The following is a 5,000-nucleotide window of genomic DNA, read 5'->3' as shown; positions in this document are numbered from 1 at the left end:
AAAGATTGCGGAAGGCTGATGACCAGCCTCCACAAACAACCATAACTTACGAGTTCCAAGAGATAGAAAGGGGGTATTTGGAAAAGGGAACATAGTGGTAGATCATTCACCTACTATCGCATTCGCTGCTACGAAAGGACCCAATGTATAACAGTCCTCATAATAAGTCTGAACATGTTTCAAATAAGGGGATGCGAATACTGCCTTACTCCTCCAAAAGGTCGTATCCATCAAACTTTGTAGAGAACGATTCTGTTCAAAAGCTACTGAAGTCGCTACCGCTCTGACTTCATGTGTCTTTACTTTGAGAAGCCTCTGATCCGCTTCATCACACTGAGCGTGAGCTTCTCGAATTAGCAGTCTTATGAAAAAAGACAAGGCATTCTTTGACATGGGCAGTGAGGGATTTCGGATTCCACACCACAGAGCATCTGAGTCGCCTCTCAGATTCTTTGTTCTGTCCACATATAGCCGTAATGCTCTTACTAGACAGAGCACCCTCTCCAACTCATCTCCTACCACATCATAAAGGTTAGGGATCTCAAAGGATTTGGGCCATGGCCGATTAGGATTTTCATTCTTAGCCAAAAACCCCAGTTGTAAAGAATAAATGGCTTTTCCATCCTAAAAACCAATGTTCCTGCTTAAAGCATGTACTTCACTTACTCTTTTAGTAGTGGCTAGGCTAACCAGAAACAAAGTTTTCAATGTTAAATCCTTAAAAGAAGCCGAGTGCAAAGGCTCAAACCTGTCACTCATGAGAAATTTAAGCACCACATCCAAATTCCCGGCAAGGGGAGCTGATTGAATTTTCTTGGTGGTATCAAAAGACCTAAGCAAGTCCTGTAGATCCTTATTATTGGAGAAATCTAAGTTCATGTGCCTAAAAACCGTCGCCAACATACTCCTGTAAACTTTAATTGTAGATGACGAGAAGTTATGTTTATTCTTAAGGTCAATGAAAAAATCCGCTATCTGGGTTAGAGAGGTACTGGATGAAGAAATCGCGTTAGCCCTACACCACTCTCTGAACAACTCCCACTTGGACTGATACACCTTGATGGTGGAAGACCTCCTTGCCCTCGCAATAGCCTTGGCTGCCTTCTTCGAAAATCTTCTAGCTCTAGCGAGTTTTTCGATAGTCTGAAGGCAGTCAGACGTAGAGCTCATAGGTTTAGATGGTTTCGGGCCAAGTGAGGTTGTCTGAGAAGATCTGGTCTTAAGGGAAGGCTTCTCGGGAAATCTACCATCCATTCCAGTACCTCTGGAGACCAGCTTCTTGACGGCCAGAACGGGGCTATTAGTGTCATCCTGGTTTCTTCGTGGGATATGAACTTCTGTATCACTTTGTAAAGAATCTTGAATGGGGGGAAAGCATAAACCTCCATGTGAGACCAGTTCATTAGAAAGGCGTCTATGTGAATGGCTTCGGGATCTGGTACCGGAGAGCAGTAATACTCCAGTCTCTTCGTCTTTGCGGTTGCAAAGAGATCCACGAGAGGACGACCCCATAAACGCCACAGACTTTTGCAGACGTCTCGGTGTAAAATCTATTCTGTGGGGAGAACCTGACCCCTCCTGCTGAGTCTGTCTGCACTCACATTGTTGACCCCTTGAATAAACCGAGTCAAAAGTGTCACTTTCATTTCCTATGCCCAAATAAGAAGAGGTCTTGCTATCTCGTACAAAGTCCAAGAGTGGGTCCCGCCTTGTTTTGTAATATAGGCAAGAGCTGTAGTGCTGTCTGCATTGATTTGGACTACTTTGCCCCTGATCTGCTTCTCGAAGCCTTTGAGGGCCAGATGAATTGCCAAAAGTTCCTTTTGGTTGATGTGGAGAGTTGATCACTCCACTCCAAGCCCCCGAGAGCTCCTTCTTCCCCAGTGTAGCTCCCCATCCCGAGTTAGAGGTGTCGGAACATAACACGAGGTCTGGGCTCTTCTGATATAACGACAAGCCTTCCGTCAGTCTGTGCTCGTTGTCCCACCATTGAAGATGAGACTTGATGGATTTCGTGATGGGAACGCAATCCCTGTCTAGGCTGTCCCCTTTTTTCCAATGGCGATTGAGATGAAACTGAAGGGGACGCAAATGCAACCTCCCCAGAGTTACGATCTTCTCTAATGATGAGAGTGTCCCTAGAAGGCTCATTCAATCTCTTACGAAACTGAGTTCCTTCTTCAGGAAAGTTTCGACTTTTTGGAGAGCTGACTGTATTCTTACAGGCGACGGAAAAGCCCGAAAACTCCGACTGTGAATCTCCATCCCCAAATAAAGAATCTCCTGGGATGGAGTCAGTTGCTATTTTTTCGAGCTCACCAGGAGGCCTAGTTCCCTGGTTAAATCCAGAGTAATTTTCAGGTCCTTCAAACAGCAATCGGCTGAGGAGGCTCTTATCAACCAATCGTCAAGGTACAGAGAGACCCTGATTCCCCTCGAATGCAGCATGCTCGCTACATTCAGCATGATCTTGGTAAATAATAGAGGAGCCGTGCATGGTCCGAAACAAAGAGCCCTGAATTGGAAGACCTTGTTTCTGTCCATGAATCTCAGATAACATCTGCAGCTGGGGTGAATTAGAATATGGAAATAGGCATCTTGGAGGTCTATTGAGACCATCCAATCGTCTTTCCTCACCGCCGCAAACGTCGTAAACGTCGAATTCTGGACGTAACCATTTAGAACACTTACGTCCAGAACCGGTCTCCTCTCCCCTGAACTCTTGGGGACTAAGAAAAGGCAGTTGTAAAACCCCGGAGATGTTACATCCTGCACTTCCTCTATTACTTGTTTTACTAGTAATAGAGACATCTGAAAATGCATGGCTTGCTTCTTCGGACCCTCTCTGTATTTGGGCGAAAGATTCACTGGGTCTGTGACTAATGGAGGAATAGCTAGGAAGGGGATCTTGTAACCCTCCTTTAACACTTGGATGGACCAGGGGTCCGCTCCATTCCTCTCCCAGGTCTTCCAGAAGTGAATCAACCTGGCACCTACTGCTGTCTGAAGGATAGGGCAGTCAGACTCTACCTCAGCCGGTTTTGTTTCCTCTGCTCCTAGGTTTCCTTCCATCTGGTTTGAAAGAGCCCCTTCCGGAGGGTTTCCCACGAAAGGACTGAGAAGGTCGAACACCAGTAAAGACTTCCTTAGGTTTACGCGAAGCAAAAGTTGAAGGCAAAACTTTCGTTGCCGTATTGGTCACCAAATCATGCGTGGCCTTCTGAGTGAGAGCAGTGGAAACTTCCCTTACCAACTCTTGTGGAAATAAGGTGGTAGACAAAGGAGCAAATAGTAGCTCCGCTTTCTGGTAGGGAGAAACTCCAGCTAAGAGAAAAGAGCACATCGTGGCCCTTTTCTTGAGGATTCCAGCTGTGAAAAAGGCAGCTAACTCATTAGAGCCATCCCTCACACCTTTGTCTAAGCAGGACATCAAATGAACAAAGCCACTAGTGTCCGTGTCCTTCATATCTAAGACCCTCTTACTTAGAGCTCCCTGAGACCAGTCTAGGTAATTAAGCACTTCGAAGGCCCTGAACAGACCCTTAAGCAAATGATTGAACTCCGTCATTGACCACCAAACCTTTGTTTTCCTTAAGGCTAGACGACGAGACGAATCTACCAAACTTGAGAAATCTCCCTGGGCAGAAGAAGGAAATCCCAAGCCCAGCACTTCACCAGTCTCGTACCACACACTAGTTTTAGAGGCCAATCTTGCGGGAGGAAAAGCAAAGGCCGTTTTGCCAATAGTTCTCTTAGAGTCCATCCAGGAACCCATTGACTTCAAGGCCCGTTTAGAAGACCGTGAAAGTACCATCTTAGTATAAGCCGGCACTTTGGTTGCTTTACCTAAGATAAACTCCGATGGAGGAGAACGAGGGGCCACAGGAGTAAAATGATCAGGAAAAACTTCTGTAAAAATCAACATAAATTTTCTAAGGTCAACAGCATGTTGATAATGTTTTTCTTCCTCATTCTCAGAAACCTCCTCTAAAGGCTCGTCCACATCAGACTTCTCTTCAAGTTCGTCTTCTGGCAGTGCAGCAACTGCTGCAGCCTGAACTGAAGGATTAACGTCTGAATGAGACCGCCTGTCAGAGTCAATAACTTCATCCAACTGAAGAGGAGAGGTCGAAGTTGACTGATGTGGATGGGTCGACGCTCGCCGTCAATGGTTAACTGTCGAGTGTCGTCCCATGAACGCATAGTATCCGCTTGCTGTTGCACTGACCGACGTTTGGTGTCAGACGTCAACTGCTGAATGTCGCCGCGTGGACGCGTAGCATCCGCTAGCTGTTGACGTGGACGATCTCTGCCGTCAAACGATGACTGTTGAAGGTCGTCCCGTGGACGCCTAGTGTCCATATGTTGTTGATGCTGACGCTTCACAGCGTCAAAAATTGGCTGCAGAGAATCTTTGTGGCGACGCATTGCGTCCATTTGCCGACGCCGGTGTTCTTTCTCACGTACGGAAGTCGAAATTTGTTTAGCAACAACTCTCTGACGTGACTCATCTATATCAACCTGGTGTCGAGCACTGCAAATGGGAGACCGCCTGTGCGATAACCCATCAGCACTAGAGACCGCCAGCCGCCTGTGTGACAACTGGTCTGACGTCTGACGCCCAATCGTACTGCCAACACCAGGTTGAAAAGAATCCATGAATGACGAGAGCTTTTTTTTCATAGATAAAAGCATAGACCACTTAGGATCTTCAGTTAATATATTTGACTCCTTCCTCAACGGGAAATCAGTATCATCATCACCACGCTTTTTGGGTTTGGAAAGCCAGTCTAGAGGAAGTGGTGGCGCATGAATCAGAACATCGGCCATAGAAACAAATTCAGAGTCGGAAAGTATTTTCTCTACTCGAATACCGTGATCTGGACGCTTCGCAGGAGTACAAGCGACGGGAGAACGGAAACGCTCAGGGGAATCCCACGTACTACAGCCTGGACGTGCAGGCGATTCCGGACGCTGAACAACCTCATGCGATCTTTTAA

Source organism: Palaemon carinicauda, chromosome 5, assembly GCF_036898095.1.
Source record: "Palaemon carinicauda isolate YSFRI2023 chromosome 5, ASM3689809v2, whole genome shotgun sequence".
Taxonomy (NCBI): domain Eukaryota; kingdom Metazoa; phylum Arthropoda; class Malacostraca; order Decapoda; family Palaemonidae; genus Palaemon; species Palaemon carinicauda.
This window is presented reverse-complemented; position numbering follows the sequence as displayed.